The following is a 19,500-nucleotide window of genomic DNA, read 5'->3' as shown; positions in this document are numbered from 1 at the left end:
TTAAAAAAAATTCCACACCATGGGGTTGGTGCTGAGGTGTAGTATGCTAAGCCTTCACCTACAACTCCAGTAACCCATACTGGTGCCAGTTCAAATCCCAGGTGCTCCTCTTCCAATCTGGCTCCTGCTTATGGCCTGGAAAAGCAGTGGAAGGTGGCCCAAGTCTCGTATCCACAAGACTGGCTCCTGGCTTTGGATTGGCCCAGCTCTAGCCATTGCGGCCATTTGAGGAGTGAACCAGCAGATGGAAGACTTTTCTCTCTGTCTGTAACTCTACCTCTCAAATAAATAAATATTTTTTTAAAAAAATTGCACACCATAAAATTTTGTTTCATGCACAAAATTATTTTAAAAATGTTCATAATTATCTTTGGCCCAAGTGTATAAGGTATGTACCAAACATAAATGAATTTCACCTTTAGACTCAGATCCCATACCCAAGATATCTCAATAGGCATATACAAATATTCCAAAATCTTAAATTCAAAACACTTTTGATCCCAAGCATTTTGGATAAGAGAAATTGAACCTATATGATAAAGAGAATTGACATACGTTAAAACATTTGTTTTCTTTTGTTATTGAAGCTTTGTAATTCTTATGCCATTAGGTTAGAAACAGCTAGAGCATGTGAGACCCTAGTTTACGTTAGGATGGGTCTTAGAACTGCAAAGGGAAACAAGACACCTCAGCCTTGACTTCACATAGCATACTCAGGAGTGCCTCTGTCCTCACGGCAAGGTGTGGCTGCGCTGCGGGTGCAGCACCGGTAAGGAGGAGGCAGACAGGGCTTGCCTGACCAATCAGGTGCTGAACTGCACTTGGCTGGCACGACAGACACTGTTATTTCACTATCACAAATATAAGGACTGACGGTGATTGGCTTTGACCATCACTGCTGCTTTTAACATCACATACAATAAACTTATAATTACTATTGGACACTTGCTAAGACATACAAACATAATCTCAAAATAAGTGCCATGAAAGATTTGTAATTTCAATATGCAGAAAATAGAATTTACATAAAAGCACAATTAGAATGAACCATAAGGAAAGTAAACCTCTTTTCTTTATAGAGTAGCCTGCCTCAGGTATTTCATTACAGTAACAAAAATGGACTCACACAACTACTTCCTCCCCAGTCCTTTAGAGCATGGTGATCACAACTTCCCTCTGTTGCTGGTGCCTGTATGCCTCATCACACTTCTTTAAACTTAGCCCTGGACATCTGTAAACACTCTTGATGGATCCTACTTCAGTCACCCCTTTGAGTATTCCATTATGCGTATTCTGTCAGGATTTCAACTGGGACAAATAGCTTTGAGTTCACAGGCTAAGCCTTCTTGTCCTTGTAGTCCATGAAATAGCCATGAAAGAATGCATTTATTGCAATAATGAGTGAAAAAGCATGCGTACAACAAAAATGTACTGAATGCTAATATAAGTATTCAGGAAGTTGTAACTGGTCATGTAAATATTGCCATTCTGACTCCAACTATTTCTAATTTCTTTTTTTTTAACTTTTATTATTTAATGAATATAAATTTCCAAAGTACAGCTTATGGATTACAATGGCTTCCCCCCTATAACTTCCATCCCACCCGCAACCCTCCCCTTTCCCGCTCCCTCTCCCCTTCCATTCACATCAAGATTCATTTTCAATTCTCTTTATATGCAGAAGATCAGTTTAGCATATATTAAGTAAAGATTTCAACAGTTTGCACCCACATAGAAACACAAAGTGAAAAATACTGTTTGAGTACTCATTATAGCATTAAATCACAATGTACAGCACATTAAGGACAGAGATCCTACATGAGAAGTAAGTGCACAGTGACTCCTGTTGTTGACCTAACAAATTGACACTCTTGTTTATGGCATCAGTAATCACCCTAGGCTCTTGTCATGAGCTGCCAAGGCTATGGAAGCCCCCTGAGTTCACCGACTCTGATCATATTTAGACAAGGTCATAGTCAGAGCGGAAGTTCTCTCCTCCCTTCAGAGAAAGGTACCTCCTTCTTTGATGACCTGTTCTTTCCACTGGGATCTCACTCGCGGAGATCTTTCATTTAGGTTTTTTTTTTTTTTTTTTTTCCCCCAGAGTGTCTTGGCTTTCCATGCCTGAAATACTCTCATGGGCTTTTCAGCCGGATCCGCATGCCTTAAGGGCTGATTCTGAGGCCAGAGTGCTGTTTAGGACATCTGCCATTCCCTACACTAATATCAACAGAGACCTCCTACTAGGAGGATTTTTCTCTGTCTTTATTTTTGCTTCTTTGCCTTTGAAATAAAGTGAAATAAATTTATACACACACACACACACACACACACACACAATACATATACCTGGTCTCATTCCTTTCTCCAGCTTGCTAGGAAGCAGCAGCGATGGCTCAAGTAGTTGGGTCCTTGCCACCCACATGGGAGACCTAGATTGAGTTCCTGAGCCACTGCAGGCTTTTGGAGAGTGAACCAGTTGATGAGAGCTTTCTCTGTATCCATCTTGCCCTCTCTCTCTCTCTCTCTCTAATTAATCAAAATAATATTTATATATATATATATTTTAAAATTGCTAAGAATTGATTTTGAATGTCCTTATCACAACAAAGGAAGTCAAGTGATAAATGTGTTAATCAGCTTCATTTAATCATTCCACGATGTACACATACCAAAACATCATATTGTACCCCATAAACAGACAGAATCCTTATTAGTTTAAAGTAAATATACATGATAAAAAGAAAAGATTATGAAAGAATAGGAAGTACAGGTGGAGAGACGTTTCAGTGTCACAGCAGAGTGCTCGACTCTGACCATCACCCCCGTTTCTGGGATTCTGAAGCTTGGATGCAGATTCCCTCTGTCCCTGAGCCTCTGGAGAGCTCAACAGTGTTTCAGCCCAGACTTGGATCCCATTACAACCATTTCCTTATACTGGCTCTTCCTCACAAGCTCTTTCATCTAGCTTGTGTGTCTCTGTTCTTTTTTTTTTTTTTTTTTTTTTAAGATTTAAGATTTATTTGAAACTCAGAGCTAAACAGAGAGAGGGCACAGGGTGGAGGGAGGAAGATATCTTCCATCTGCTGGTTCACTCCCCAAATGGCCTCAATGGCCAAGGATGGGCCAGACCAAAGCCAGAAGCCAGGAGCTTCATCTGGGTCTCCCCCACGTGTACAGGGGCCCAAGAACTTGTGCCATCTTCTGCCACTTTTCCAGACTCATTAGCAGGGAGATGGATCAGAAGTCGAGCAGGACATGAACTGGCATTCATTTGGGATGCTGTCATTGTAGGTGGCCGCTTTATCCTCTGTGCCACAGCACAGGGCCCCGGTCTGTTCTTGAAACCCCAAACACCCTGAAGCCCTGATAAAATGTAGGCTATTGTGGTACTTTATAATTTTTAAAGTCACAATCAATGTTTTAGTTTTGTTGTTATTTCTATTGGCAAAATAGGGATGTCAATATCGTCAATAGAACTAACACATGTTCAGTACAGTAAGATTGCCAGGACGATGGCACAGGAGGTTATCCCCATTTGTGGGTCTTCCAGGTAATGACCTCACCTGTGTGATGTTTAGGAAAATGAAGGGTCTTGGGCCACACACATGCACACAGAAAGATTCTTGCCCTCAAGTGTAATGCTGCAAAGTCTACAGCTTCATCCCTTGTGTTAAACAATTTGACACATGTAATGAACTAGCCCACAGGCAAGGGAGACTTAATTCTTTAAGTGCTAGTAGTCATTTACACCTTAGTAAGATTAAAGGACCTCAGAAGAGTTTCTGATTTGGGCAATGAAACTGTAAGCATGAAAGCTTCTAGAAAAAGGAAAAATGAAGACAACACAAATAAGAAACCAGGGGGAGAAGAGGAATCTGACCTCATACTCTGTCTCTCCCGAAACCAGGCATTGCACTCCAGATAAAGACCAATGGTTAGGAGCAGCTCCCACCTCGCTTCTGCTTTTACATCAGACCTTTCAAATCCAGATCACAATCGGTGGAGTGACTCCCCTTGCCCCCAGCTCCCCACTCTTCCACCAGAGCTCAGCTGTCACTTGTGTTGCTGGCTGTCTAGGGAGCCCCTCGCATCCAGGCAGGAAGGGGAGTAAACCCACCCCCAACACCGGGAGGGTTCTTGACAGGGAACCGAGGCTGGACGTTGTGCCCGTTTGTAAAAGATAAATGCAGCACCTCTACTGCTAAAGCCAGTCGATGCTGCGTTTTATTTTCTGTATCTATAAGCAGATGGTCCTTGAAGAGTTGGAGCACACTGAACGTGCGAGATCCGTTATTTATTGCATGAGATGAATGGAGGCCAGGCATCGTGTGTGGCCATTAGCAGGTACAGAAGGAAGACAGCAGTGCCAGGCAGCTGCCGTCTCTGCAGCCAAAGACAGGGACAGCCTATTAGCTTGCCAGTCACAGAGCCATTGGGCGAAAGCACACCTCTGCCTCCACCAGCAGCACTTTTTGCATTTGCGTGTATGTGAAAGTGATTCTGTCTCATTTTGTTTTGCCAGAATGCATTGGCAAATATGCACTTTAAAGAAGAAAACAACAAGCTTCCTCGTCCCCTCGTCCCTGCAAAAAATGGGTGTCAGTGACTAAAAGGTTGGCTTGGGTTCAGAATGGGAACCTCGAGAGAGTGGAAAGGGATTAATTTAGAAATCAAATGAGAAAGAAAGAACTTTCTTTAAAATGGAGCAAAGGCCCCAAGCATCCCACCCCTCTTCCCCAGTCTCCCCTCCTTCTTTATTATTGATACTTCTCTGCTTTTTGATCTCTGCACTTCTTTGTTTCGGCTTCCCAGGTGCCCAGGGAAAATGGCTAGCAGTGAGTTCTTTAGCTCGGCGGGCGCGGGCTCGGCAGCCAGCCCCTCTGGCTCAGCCAGCTGGATCACACTGAATTAGTCAAGTACTTCATTATCTCCCCTCTCTGCACATTTTGCTGCAGGTAATAAATGCCCAAACAAGAGAGCCTTCTGCTGCACTGTCTGTGAAGTTGCCGGGGCTGGGCCAACGCTGCAGATCCGCTCGGTGCCCTGGGAAGGCACACACTGCAGCCTGGCCTGCGCAGTGTCCCCTGCTCCACTTAGTCACAGCAGTTCGCTAGCTGTGGACCTGCTGATAACGGGCAGGCTACGGAGCCCTGGAGCCCTCGGGAGGTCTAGGGTTGCTCCTGGGCCGCCCAGGCCTGGCCGAGCAAGGAGCGGAACAGCCAGCCCAATTATGACATCGGGAGGGATGTCTGGCTCCCTGGAAGCCGCTCTTGTTAACAGGCAGTGGGGCTTGAGGACTGAGGCAAGGCTGTTCTGACAACGGACCAGCAAAAAAAGCTCCATCCCTAGGCTTGGCGGGTAAAGCCACGGGGTGGAATTTAAAAAATAATAATAATAATGTAGTGTCCACCCTTCAAGAGTCATGTCAGTGTTAACTCTGTGGCCCTTTCTCCTTTGTTAGGATATATGGCCCAAAAGCAGCAGCTGCCTGTCAACCCTGCAAAGGAACCCTGGTTGAGACTTCCAAGTTCACTCCCCCCTCATTGTTTTGTTGTCATTGTTGTTATTGTTTCGCCTCCTCCAAGAAGTCTTCCAGTTCTGCTTACTGCCACAGTGAGCCAAACCTCCAAGGCCTTCTTTTCAGTGGACCATCAGCCAGCCATCTAAACTCAGGGTGTAGAACCCAGAGAATTCTCCACTGGGACATTTAAGGGCTTCCTAGTATGTATCATTAAATGATAAATGCATTTAAGATGGGCTGGCGCTGTGGCGTAGTGGGTAAGGCTGCCGCCTGCAGTGCCGGCATCTCATATGGGCACCAGTTAAAGTCCCAGCTGCTCCACTTTCAGTCCAACTCTATGCGATGGCCTGGAAAAGCAATAGAAGAAGCGCTTGGGCTACTGCACCCATGTGGGAGACCCAAAAGTTCCTAGCTTCTGCCTTCAGATTGGCACAGCTCCAGCTGTTATGGTCAATTGGGGAGTGAACCAGTGGATGGAAGACCTCTCTCTCTGCCTCTCCTACTCTCTCTGCTCTTTCAAATAAATCTTTTAAAAAATGCATTTAAGAAAATGTGGCTAAAGAGACTAGATTTCAAAGATAATTCTACCATGGCAAAAATTAGGCAGTAAAAAACAAGCTGCAGGAAAGGAGCACATTTGGGGTTGATGTGTAATGTCATCCCTCCTTAAATCAAGAGATCTGCTTTGCTGTTTTACATTTCTGGTTTAATCTATGTAGGGAGAAGAGGTGTGTAGATCAAATTTCATTTTATCAGAGTTGCTGGTGTTTATCATCAAAGAAGAGGGGACAAGCTGCTCTTAGGTGGGGACAAGGCCCCCTTCTCCCCTACCCCTACTCCAGGTAGGTAAGGACTCACAGGACAGAAAGGGACTTCCTGGCTCCTAGGGTCTAGACTGCAGCATTTAGATAAAAATATCAATGGCAAAATACTGTGAAATTAATCCAACTTCTTTTGCTTATTGATGTCCTACTGTTTTGTGCCTGAAACAACACACAGGAAGCATCAGTCATTTATAAATTATTCATTCAGTTATTTTGGCAGCAGTGTCTTTCCATTTATCAACTGATAAATGTACAGAAGATAAGAAGGGTAATTTTATAGCCTCTTGACATTTACCTTTGACACAATTTTCATATTTAATAAGGGAAAAACACTAATGAAATACGTTTGACAACACCGTAGGCATCACAGATTAACACCAGCAAAAAGCAGCCACCAGCACCTGATCTCCCGGCTTTGGCCAAGAGCTGGAGAAACTCACCAGCTCGCTCCTGTTTCCTGCTTACCACGCTCCCGTCTGTGCGTGCACAACCACAGTGAAGATCATCGGGATTTTGCTTTTGTTGTGCTGTTTGTGTGTTTGATTCCGAATCAGTTTTCTTTGTGGCCAAAACAGAGTGAGGCATGGTTTTTATTTTTGCTTTCTGGCAGGGTTGCGGCGTGGACAGTTTTAATTTCTGAAATGTATCTGCCAGGCAAATTAAGCAGGTCTATCGGGAAGGTACTGGCCTGGAGATTTTGTTATTTATGCCAAATCTACTCACTTGAATATTCATGCCAGTCTTTCCCTTGATTCTTGATGGAAGTTGCAACGCGTGATCCCTACCTCCCTCTTCACAATAACAGGTGTCTGACTGCATCTCACCAACGTCCCCATTTGCCTTTCCATTCTACTTTACTTCTCTATTACACTAAAACCTTCCCATTGGCTCACAATACCAATCCCTCACCACACACACACACACACACACACTATATATATATATATATATATATATATATATATGGAGAGAGAGAGAGAGAGAGAGAGAGAGAGAGAGAGAGATCTGAATAGAAGCAAGGAAGCTGGTTATATAAGGAAACCTTCATGGGACTAATCCAACATCTGGATTTCCAACGGGAATAAAGGGGAAAGTTGAACAACTGGCTCTGGTCAACCAGAGACCAGAGAGATAATAATGATATGACTTTCTTCATGCACACCAATTAGTGCACAACCAATTTAGCCAAATGTTTCCCATTTATCCAAAAGTTACACCACCATAGTTTTAGAAAAAGTATAGACCTACCATTGGGTCCAGCATTGTGGTACAGTGGGTTGAGCTACTGTCTGCAATACCAGCATCCCACATGAGCATTGCTTCAAGGTCCAGCTGCTCCACTTTCAATTCAGCTCCCTGATACTGCACCCGGGAAAGCAGCAGAAGATGACTCAAGATGTGGCCCTGCCACCCACATGGGAAACCCAGATACAGTCCTTGGCTCCTGGCTTCTGCCTGACCCAGCCCTGGACTTTGTGGCCTGAGGAGTGAACCAGCAGATAGAAAACCAATCTCTCTCTCTCCCCTCTCTCTCCCCCCACCATAACTCTGCCTTTCAAATAAATAAATATATTTTTAAAAAGAAAAAAAGATACAGATATATCATTGAGAATAATCTAAATGGATTGTCAAGTGAGATATGTCTATGGGCAATTTTCATCTGATTTTCCCCTGCAAGGACCTAGGGATACAGCAAGTTCCCACATCTTGGAGTAACTAGGATACCAGACAATTAAATTTGGTTAAAGAAGGAGCTCAGGAATAATATCTCAAAGGCAAGTTTATCAGAATGACACAACTAAAGTATGTGGCAATGTTTGAAAGTGATAGTGATGAACAAATATTATTCCACTTACAACACTGTGATGATTTGAGAAAACGAAGCAAATTACATTGTATTAATATCTCTGTAACCTAGCACAATAGCGGGCAGTCAATAAATATTCAATTAATGCTGTTTTTTGTAGTTAATATTTGCTAAGGACTTGCCATCTGGCAGGTACTGTGTTAAACACTTGGCAAGAATTATTTCATCAGCCTCATAATATTATCAATATTAGTTCTCAATACCACAAAGCATTTACAGATTAGAGAAATAAAATCTATTGAGGGTAATTTTATTGCTGTCAAGAAAGTAGTCAAGGGATTGGTGTTGTAGTCCAGCAAGTAAAGCTGCCGCCTACAATGCCAGCAACCCATATTCCAATCCAGCTCCCTGCTAAAGGCCTGAAAAAAAGCAGCAGAAGATGGCCCAAGTGCTTGGGCCCCTGCAATCCACATGGGAGACCCGGGTGAAGCTCCTGGCTCCTGGCTTCAGCCTGACATAGCCTTGGCCTTGGTGGCCAACTGGAGAATAAACTAGCAGATGGAGGATCTCTCTCTCTCTCTCTCTCCCTCTCCCTCTTTCTGTAACTCTTTCAAATAAATGAATATTTATTTAAATAAAATTTCTAGAGAGAAAGAGAAAGAAAAAAGAGAGGGGGAGGGGAGGGGAAAGGAGGGGAGAGGAGGGGAGGGGAGGAGAAGGGAGGGGAGGGGAGGGGAGGGAGAGAGAGAAAGAGGCCAAACTAGGGTGAAAACACAATTTTATGCCAGAACACATGCTCTTGGTAACATTTACTACCTCTTGAGTTGAACATCCAAGACCAGAACCGTGAAAGAATGCTTGGTCCAAGGAGTGCAACATAAAGCTTCCATGGTTCTTTTACTAAATCACTGGGTTAGGGTTCATTAAGTGTCTCACATATTATTCCAAGAGTCTGAAGTAAGGGCTTCCTGAAAAAAATATAGAAAATGAAAATCTGGGGCTGGTGTTGTGGTACAATGGGGTAAGCTGCTGCCTGCAATGCCAGCATCCCATGAGAGAACTTGTTTGAGTCCTGGCTGCTCTACTTCCAACCCAACTCCCTTATAACGTACCTGGGAAAGCAGCATAAGATGGCCCCAATGCTTGGACCCCTGCCAATCATGTGCAATACAGTTCCAGGCTGCTGACTTTGGCCTGGTCTAGCTCCGTCAATTGTATCCACTTGGGGAGTGAACAAGCAAATGGAAGATTATCTTCTTTCTTTCTCTCTCTCTCTCTCTCTCTCTCTCTCTCCCTGCCCCCACCCACTCACTCTCTCCTCCTCTGTAACTCGGATTTTCAAATAAAAATAAAAGAAATCTTTAAAAAAAGGAAAATCCAAGAACAAAATCAGAAGCTGTACTTTGATTTTTATAATGGCAGGGGGAAATATTACTCAGATGCAATAAATAAAACAGAAAACAGAAAAAGCAACTCTGAACCCTCTCTCTAACAAGCCTTTAATAAAACTCTAAGCTATTTCTTTAAGTAGATAACAAATATCAAACCAGAATGTAAGGAAGAGATGCCAAATGCAATGAGGACCGAACTACTGAGAAAGGACACCCTTGATTACAGATCTCAGGCCAAGCCAAACACACACACACACACACACTTCCCCACAGCAAGTGGCACAGCGTGAAAGGTGAATTCAGCCGTCCCCTGGGCATGAGCTGCTGCCTTTCAAAGTTGCAAGCTTTCGTGATCAGCATTTGCTGTCTCATAATATTAGTGGGCCATGCATCTGGGCATGGATAACCTGAGCCCTTCTCTTTAGTATCTCTCACAAGAGGCAATCAAGATATTAGCCAGGTCCACAGTCATCTGAAGTTTTGACTGGGGCAGAAGCCACTTCCAAACTCTTATAGGTTGAAAGCTTTAGACTAGTAACTTCAATTCCTTATTGGATATTGGCTGGAGGCTGCCCTCAACTCCTTGCCATGTGGTCCTCTCCATAGGACAGCTCACCACATGGCAACTGGCTTCCCCAGGGCAGGCTGGCCAGAAGAACCAGGGAGAGAGAGGGTGTGGGAGCAAGATAGCAGTCATAGTTTTTTATGACATCCGATTAGAGGCAAGTCTCTAGAGCCATCCCATAGTCAAATTAGAGTAGATTATGTTAGGATGTAAATACAGTCAGGCACCATTCGGCATTCTGTTCAATAATAAATGGTATGTTATCTGATGGCTATATCATATAGCTAGTGTTGTAGTTATATGGAATATAGTAGGCTATATACTATACAGTAGCTATACAGTTGGCATACAGTAGGCTATGTCAGCTAGGTTTGTATCAGCGCACTCTAGATGTTCACACAATGACTACCTTGCCTAACAATGCATTCCTCAGGATGTATTGCATCGTCAAGCATCGCAGGACTCTACCAGGATGTGGAGAAGAGTGAAGCCATCATAGGATCCACCTGTCTGAGCTTGTTTGAAATTAATGGAGCAGGACTGCCAGATGGCAATGGGAAATTTCTGGAAGCAGTGAGCATAAGATCATGGAAAACAGTGAATACAGGAATAACCAGAGAATCACACAAATGAGTTATACCTGCAGAAAGAAAATGTGACAAATTGTGTGAATAGCCCCAGTTCAGCAGCCCAATATCGACATTCTCCTATATGTGCTTTTCAACTCCTCTACAAAGAGGTAACGGGCCGCTTCAACCCATTTGCTTTGGCCAACAGATTAAGGCAAATATAGTGGTGCGTCAATTCCAAGACAAGTTCTCAGGAGTCCTGTGTATTTCCCTTGCCCTCTTATACCACTGCCAGGGCTATGAAAAGGAAAAACTCCAACTCGTGTGCTAGTCCCAGGAGGTGGATAAAAGAACGAAACTGCTTCCAACACAGCCCAGCCTAAATCAATCAAACTCCAGCTAGCCACAGACTTATAAATGAGCCAGCTTACCAGCTGGTCACTCAGGAATGTGACCAAATCACTCAAAATAATTAAAACAAAATTGTGCTTTAAGCCACCGAGTATTGGGTTGGTTCTTATGACGTAATAAGAAACTTATATAGCATGAAAAAGTATACAGCATCTGCACTGGGGCCATTCCTTTGCTAGCAATCTCAGCTGGAACAGAAGAAATTAACGAAGGGGTCCTAAAAAGTAGCCCACCAAATCAACTAGAACTCCTACAAAGCGGAAACCTAGTTTGCCTCCTCTGTAAAATTACCCTCATATAATTAGTTGGTCCAGAAAAAAGTGTATTTTATCTAAGGAAGATGAAATGTATTATATGAAATGAACTAGCACAAAATACCATTTTTAAAAAGCATAAGAATGGGGCAGGCATTTGGGCTAGAGGTTGAGCAGCTGGTTACCGGGGTAGGTGTTGTGGCACAGTGTTTGGGACAACCACATCCCATTTCACAGTGCTGTTGGAGATCAAGTTCCACCTCCACTTCTGACCCAGCTTCATGCTAATACACCTGGGAGGCAGCAGATGATGGCCCAAGCACTCAAGTCCCTGCCACCCATATGAGGGACCTGGATGGAGTTCCTGGCTCCTGGTTTTGGCTTGGCCTAGCCCAGGACGTTGTGGACATCTGGACCGATGGAAGATCTCTCTCTCTCTCTCTTCCCCCATCCCCCCATCTTCCACTCTGCCTCTCAAATAAATTTTAAAATGAATAAACGTTTTTAAAGAGATGCCAGTTAGGATGGCCACATCCCATACCAGAGTGCCTCAGTTCAATTCCCACCTCCAGCTTCCTGTTAATACAGACACTGGGAAGCAGTGGTGGAGGCTCAGGTAGTGGGGCTCCTTCCACCTATGCAGGACACCTGGACTGTGTTTCCAGCTCCTAGTTTCAGCCTCAGCCCAGCCCCTGCTGTCCCAGGCATTCAAGGAGTGCTCTAGTGGACCGAAGATCAAGATTCAAATTCTCTCTCTCTCTCTCTCTCTCTCTCCATTCCTTCCTCCCTGTTTTTTTTTTCCTGTATCTCTGCCTTTCAAATAAACACATAAACAAATAATTTTCCAACCTAGAACCAGGTCTCACTTTGTAAGCTCTTAGAGAAGACCTCAGTGTTGGTGAACCTTGCTGTAACTTCCTCAAAGCCTCAACTGGCCACATTTTGACGGCACACCAAGGTTGAGCTGATTCCTCGAAACCCTGCTGAGATCCCTACAGCTATTCAGAGCCTGAAAACATAGTCAACAGTGCTCCAACTGATAGTTTCAAACAGCTCACATTTAAGGAAGCTGTGCTGAATGGTCCGCTGGCCACTGAGGTGCGGATATGTTTTTACATCAGAGAAATCATAGTGAGCATGGCATCATTGGCTATGGTGTTTAATTGTTAATATCTGATTTTAGTTGATTTATTATTTGAATGGTTTGGGACCATGTGTGATGAGAAAATTATCTGAATAAAATATGTCAAAAATAAATGCTTCTCTCTCAGATACTACATGGAAGGCCATAATTTTTCTTGCTAATAAGTTATTTTGCTTCGATATATTAATACAGCTCCAAATTTACACCTAGTTAGCTTCGATAGTATATATGTGAATACATCAACTTGATATATGAATATATATATACAAACATATAAATATACACACACATACACATGGAGACAACATTTTAATTTGAAGATTTGAAATATATAATATGCAAGCTTTACTTCCAATAAAGTCTAGGGAAAAAAATCTTCAGAAAACCAGAACTTAATATAGTAGGAAAAATAATAATATAATTTACCAAAGTGATAAATATGGACTATTTCTCTTTGCTAAAATCACAGTATGACCCCTTTAACAACAGCTCTAACTGTAAATGTTGGTGTACTTTATGAGAAGTTGGATATGGCCTCTACAAGAGCGAGAAGCAGAGTGATGGTTTAAGTCTGTAAGTCTGTATGTTTGTGACATCTTTAACAGTAGGAAAGAGTGGATGAGAGAGTCATGATCTACATTTTACGTCTAATTTTGATATGTTATTAATTTGCCTGGTTTTGTGATTTTTAGTACCTATCTTTGCAAAAATAAAATAGCCTGTAGATAGTTAAGCAGCATTGTAACTATTGTCATTCATGGGTCTAAGTAATACATTATGGTTTGAAAAAAATAATTTATTTCTTTAAAAATCATTAGAAAGAAGTAGCAAATGAAGTAACACCCTTCTACCAAAATGTTGCTGTAAAATACAGGAAAAATCAAAGAAAATATATTATCAAAATTTTTGATGTGTTGTACTATGAGAATTAACTGTAAAACTAGTCTTCAAACAGTACTTTATACTTCGTATGTCTGTGTGGGTGCAAGCTGTTGAAATCTTTACTTAGCATAGAGTTGATCTTCTGTTTATAATTAAAAATGAATCTTAACGAAGAATGGGATGGGAGAGAGAGTAGGAGGTGGAATAGGAGTGGGGGTGGGAGGGAGGGTATGGGGGAAGAACAGCTATAACCCAAAAGTTGTATTTATGAAATTTATAGTTATTAAATAAATCTTTCTATATAAAATAAGTTTTGGATATGTAATTAATCAATTGCCCCTGTAAAGAAGAGTTCAAGTAAGATGCCAGAGGTCAGAGAAGATACAGGAATTAACACAATGAACTGAATACATTTTGGGAACTAAAGAAAGAAGTAGGAAAAGCAGTGAAGAAATGAGGTTTAAATTAGAAGTAACAGAGAAGAGAGCAGTAACACTGAAGACGGACACACAGAATGTGGTCGAGGTTGTTTCTGACCATCTTTTCAAGGATGTTTACAGAGCAAATAGTCTTGGAAGACATAAGTGGTATCTCCCTTCATGGTAAGCTCAAGCTTGCTTACGATACAGAGCAGCAAATATAATGTCTCCCCTTGGGACACAGATCAGGCGTAATCACCACTCTTGATAGAATATCCGGCCTTCCTCAGTTCGGTTCCTCTCTAGCTACATTCTCCTCTGCAACGTGCAGGTACCATCTGGTCTTCACATCACATTTTGGAAACTGATGTCCACTGAGCTGAGTAATGCTATAATATGGATATAATTGACTACTGTACCTGTTACACAGAGGAATGTGATAGGTCTGCCAACAACAGCACTAAGGAACTAGAGAGCAGCAAAGCTATACTGGGCTATGGAGATGACCGTAGATGAAAACTCAGCTCCAGAACAACATAGGAGAAGAACCAGAAATGATGAATACCTAGGTTAATATAATGAAAGTCATGACTATATTCTTGCTTTCCCTTCTCCTAGCTTCTCTGAAAGACCAAATTATATAAAGTTATAGCCAAATCTTTTGAATTTGCATTATTTATGGATCTCACTTGTCTCCCAGGATTCATGTGTTGAAATCGTTGTGTCCAGTGTGGCCACAGTAACTGAACTTGATTATCTTAACCATCGGGGAATTGTGACCAATCTCCTGAGGCTGGATGGCTAAACCAGAAGCACTGTTAATCTGTGTTCCCAAATTGATGTGGAATCTATTTTGGGGTTCTCCAAAACTGTAAGCAATACTTTCTTTCCAGATAGACCATGTGTGGAGGCCAGCATTAACTTGCCTCCCCTCTGGAAACAGTGACTTGCACCAAAACTGGGGCACAGCAAGGAAGGAGGTCACAAGTAACCTCCTGAGGTTAAGGTGATGCCACCAATAGGTCACACAGCTTTCATATGACTACAGAATTCTCGCCTATAAGCATACCCTTAGTTACTCAAAGGAACCTTCTATGGGAGTTATCTATCCACTAAACACTTACCCTGAAGTTAGAGACCATTCTCATGGTAGTAAAGCAATTAGAACATGTGATAAAATATTTGACCTGACTTCAGCTGAAGTGTACAATGACATCTTGGCCCTGGAAGTCATTCAGGTCAGCTGCAACTCACTAGTAAATGTGGTGGTGAAAGTAGATTTTCCTTCGCATCCTCCCTGTGGGCGAGGGCAAAGTCTGTGCAATCTCTAGTGCATCCTGCAACGTCTGGATTAACACCTTGGTCAAGGAGAAAAGCCAATTTGTAAACTAAAGGAGAGGGGCTGCCACTGCGGCATAGTGGGTAAAGCTACTGCCTGTGGCACCAGCATCTCCAAAGGGTGCCAGTTCCTCCACTGCTGATCCAGCTCCCTGCTAATGGCCTGGGAAAACAGCAGAAGGTGGCCCAAGTCATTGGGACCCTGCACCCACATGGGAGACCTGGAAGAAGCTACTGGCTTTGAATCAGCCCAGCAATGGGCATTGCAGCCATTTGGGCAGTGAACCAGCAGATGGGAGCGCTCTCTCTCTCCCTCTCTCTCTCTCTCTCCTTCACTCTCACTCTAGTTCTGCCTTTGAAATAAATAAATAAATCTTAATAATAAAAAAAACCTAAAAGCAAACACCACTCTGCTTTCTAAGGTAGATCTGGATCACTCGTGGGCTTTGTTCAGCATATTGAGTCCAGGACCCTTGAGGTCACTCTGAGTTCAACACTGTAGGCTGCCTTCCTCCCGCTACGTGGAGTCTTGTTGATAATAACTGTGATTCACTGCTGCATGAGATAAGTTGAATGGCTTTGGTCCCATCCTCAAATGATCAGATTAATCAGAGTGGCAGATGGAGGGGAATACTTGAGGTTGAATTTGCCAGCAGCAGGGATAGTTTAGAAACAAAGCATGGATATTTTTAGAAAGCAATCTTCCAAGAGTCTAACATTTCTGTGCTCGACTCTCTTTGTTAAGGGATGCTTGCATAGCTAGCAGCTTTGGATAGCACAGGGCTTCTGGTCCAGTATAATAAGGATAATGTTTCCTTCCAATGCAAAGGGCAGGCATGTTGACTGCTTACTCTAAAACACTGAATTCACAGGGCTGGCATTAGGCTGCAGCAAGTTAAGCTGTTACCGGCAATGGGCACCAATTCTAGTCCCAACTGTTTCACTTTTGATCCAGCTCCCTGCTAATGCACCTGGGAAAGCAGAAAATGGCCCAAGTCTGTGGGACCCTGCCACCCATGTAGAAGACTAGGATGGAGCTTCCTCCATGGCTCCTGGCTTCATCCATACCCAGTGCTGACCATTGCAGCCATTAGGGAGTGAACTCATGGATGGATCATCTCTCTACCTATCTATCTACCTCTCTACCTCTCTCTCTCTCTCTCTCTCTCTCTCTCTGTAACTCTGTCTTTTAAGTAAATGGAAAAATCTGAAAATTTTTTAAAAAGGACTGAATTCAGGATTCTTCTCCCACAGGCAACCTACTGCATAGGTAAGTGCTACCTGGCCCTCTTTATGTTGCCTTTTCAAGGATTAGGGAACTAGCACAAATTCTGGATGCTGTTATTGCTATGACTAACAAAATCCTTTATTTTGGACCCAAGAATGTTATGTCTTCTGCCAACATTTATGAAACTGTGGCAGGCTAACTTGTTCAAGTTCCTTTAAAAGAAGGTCTGACGTTGTGGTGCAGCAGTTGGAATGCCAGTTCAAGTCCTGACTGCTCCACTCCTGATCCAGCTCTCTAATAATGTGCCTTGAAAAATGACAGATGATGGTCCCAGTGCTTGGACCCCTGCCACCTGTATGGGACACCAGGATAGAGTTCCAGGCCCCTGGTCCTCAGCCTGGCTAACCCTGGCTTTTACAGCCATTTGAGATGGAAGATCTTTCTCTCTCTGTCACTATGCCTTTCAAATACATAAATAAATATTTTTTGACAGGCAGAGTGGACAGTGAAAGAGAAAGACAGAGAGAAAGGTCTTCCTTCTCCATTGGTTCACCCCCTAATGGCCGCTGCAGCCGGCGCGCTGTGGCCAGCACACCGCGCTGATCCAAAACCAGGAGCCAGGTGCTTCCTCCTGGTCTCCCATGCAGGTGCAGGGCCCAAGGACCTGGGCCATCCTCCACTGCACTCCCAGGCCACAGAAGAGAGCTGGACAGGAAGAGGAGCAACCGGGACAGAATCCAGCACCCCGACCGGGACTAGAACTGGGTGTGCAGAGGATTAGCCTATTGAGCCACGACACTGGCCTAATAAATAAATATTTTTTAAATAAAGTCTTTGACTGTGTCTATGATCTACTGAAATTTGTACACTCTATATCATCTATATTAAATGACTTTATCATTTATATTAAATGACCTATAAATAAATGATTTTGTATTTGAAGCATGTACAAACAACCAAAAACATATATCATTTGCACAGGTCAAGTCGATGCATCTTCTGAGATATAGAAATAGGTGCAAAATACAGCATTAAATATATGACTGAAGGTGGTCCATAGGACAACAAAATATCACTTCCAAACTCTGTTAACCCAAATAAGTCTATGACATAGCAGGTCTATTCATTAAGCTATCATGAAAGCTCTCTTAGTCTCCACAGCCAAATTTACTATGGCATGATCTTTGGTAATCTCTAATATGGCTAAAAATTAGTTCATTAATGTCCTGCACAGTTCATCTTCTGAACATCAGATTCTCATTCTCATTTATTCTCTTTCTCTCTCTCCTGCACACACACACTCCTTAATAGTAGAATGCTTTTTCATGTGTTCTATTTTTTTAAGATTTATTTATTTATTTGGAAGGCAGAGTTACAGAGAGGCAGGAGCAGAGAGAGAGAGAGAGAGAGAGAGAGAGTTTTCCATCCGCTGATTCACTTCCCCCAAATGGCCGCAAGGGCCAGAGCTGTGTTGATCCGAAGCCAAGAGCTTCCTCTGGGTCTCCCACATGAGTGCAGGGGCCCAGGGACTTGAGCCATCTTCTACTGCTTTCCCAGGCCATAGCAGAGAGCTGGATGGGAAGTGAAGCAGCTGGGACTTGAACTGATGCCCATATGAGATACTGGCACTGCAGGTGGCAACTTTACCTACCATGCCACAGCACCAGCCCCTCGTGTATTCTTAGCAGTCTCTTCACCTAAGAAAAGATACTAACAATGTTTGGATCTGAGTTAATAGTTTGTAGAATAATTCCAATAATAGCTGAATATATTCAAAAAGGTCTTTGAAAATATAGTTAAAAGGTAAGTTTAGGCTGGCGCCGCGGCTCAATAGGTTAATCCTCCACCTGCAGCGCCGGCACCCCGGGTTCTAGTCCCAGTTGGGGCGCCAGATTCTGTCCCAGTTGCTCCTCTTCCAGGCCAGCTCTCTGCTGTGGCCTGGGAGTGCAGTGGAGGATGGCCCAGGTCCTTGGGCCCTGCACCTGCATGGGAGACCAGGAGGAAGCACCTGGCTCCTGGCTTTGGATCAGTGAGGTGCGCCGGCCACAGCGTACCGGCCGCAGCAGCCATTGGAGGGTGAACCAATGGCAAAGGAAGACCTTTCTCTCTGTCTCTCTCTCACTGTCCACTCTGCCTGTCAAAAATAAATAAATAAATAAAAATAAAGGTAAGTTTATTTTGGGCAAAAAAATTTGAAATCCATGCATGGTTTCTGCACAATATGCATTCCCTGTGAACTTTGTGAAAACCCCACTATCTGTAGATTTCAAAATGTTCAACAATTCTCTTAAATACATCTATTTTAAGAGGAAAGACAGATTTGTTTATTCCAAATAAATATTTGCATCCTAAGATAAAACGCTTGCTGACTTTCATACCTCATAAAAGAATTAGAAAGGCAATATGTTGTTTATTTTAAGGAGCCCTTTTTTCAAACATATTTAAAAAGCGAGTGTAGGGGGCCGGTGCCGTGGCGTATTGAGTAAAGTTGCTCCTGCACTACCGGCATCCCATATGGGCGACGGCTCCACTTCCATCCCAACTCCTGCAAAGCACCCCAGAAAGCAGCAGAAGATGGCCCAAGTGCTTGGGCCCCTGTACCCGTGTGGGAGACCCAGAAGGAGATCCTGGGTCCTGGGACCAGGACCAGACCCAGCCTGGACCAGACCAAGCCAGTGCAGCATTTGAGGAGTGGGCCTGTAGATGGAAGAACTCATTCTCTCTCTCTCTCTCTCTCTCTCTCTCTCTCTCTCTCTCATTTCCCTCTCTGTGTGCAACTCTGCCTGCCTTTCAAATAAATAAAATAAAATAATAAAGCAACTGTCAGTGGACCAACCAGATTAAGAAAGATGATCCACCTTAGTTAAACACTGGTCAGATAAGCACCCACAGCCACAGCCTGTGTGTGGTGAATCAGGGCAAGTAGCTTGAGAATGATAGGATTGGGCTGGGTCCATGGTCAGTCGGGAGACACCTGCAGAAGAGCCGGGCAGGAAGCCATCACCGCGTCCCTTCTTCTCCACTAACGCCTAGCATCACTGTGGACCATGGACCAGCTGTTATGCCGGATCCCATATGTTCAGGATAAAACAGCACCAAGATCCTCCCTTTGCCCACCAGTAACTCTGCTGGCTCCTGGGGCGG

At 43.4% G+C, this 19,500-nt stretch overlaps 1 long non-coding RNA gene and 1 pseudogene across 2 annotated transcripts in view; one reads left to right on the top strand and one right to left on the bottom strand.

The window, feature by feature from the left end:
* LOC138849718 (uncharacterized) overlaps positions 1-19,500 on the bottom strand; it is a 184,901-nt gene that overhangs the window by 8,174 nt on the left and 157,227 nt on the right. The window lies entirely within an intron of this gene.
* LOC149126833 (ATP synthase F(0) complex subunit g, mitochondrial pseudogene) lies at positions 10,532-12,508 on the top strand (annotated as a pseudogene).

Source organism: Oryctolagus cuniculus, chromosome 5 (genome assembly GCF_051225735.1).
Source record: "Oryctolagus cuniculus isolate XC-2025 breed Fujian yellow rabbit chromosome 5, ASM5122573v1, whole genome shotgun sequence".
NCBI lineage: Eukaryota > Metazoa > Chordata > Mammalia > Lagomorpha > Leporidae > Oryctolagus > Oryctolagus cuniculus.
The sequence above is the reverse complement of the archived record's forward strand: the minus strand, read 5'-3'. Positions and strand labels throughout refer to the sequence as shown.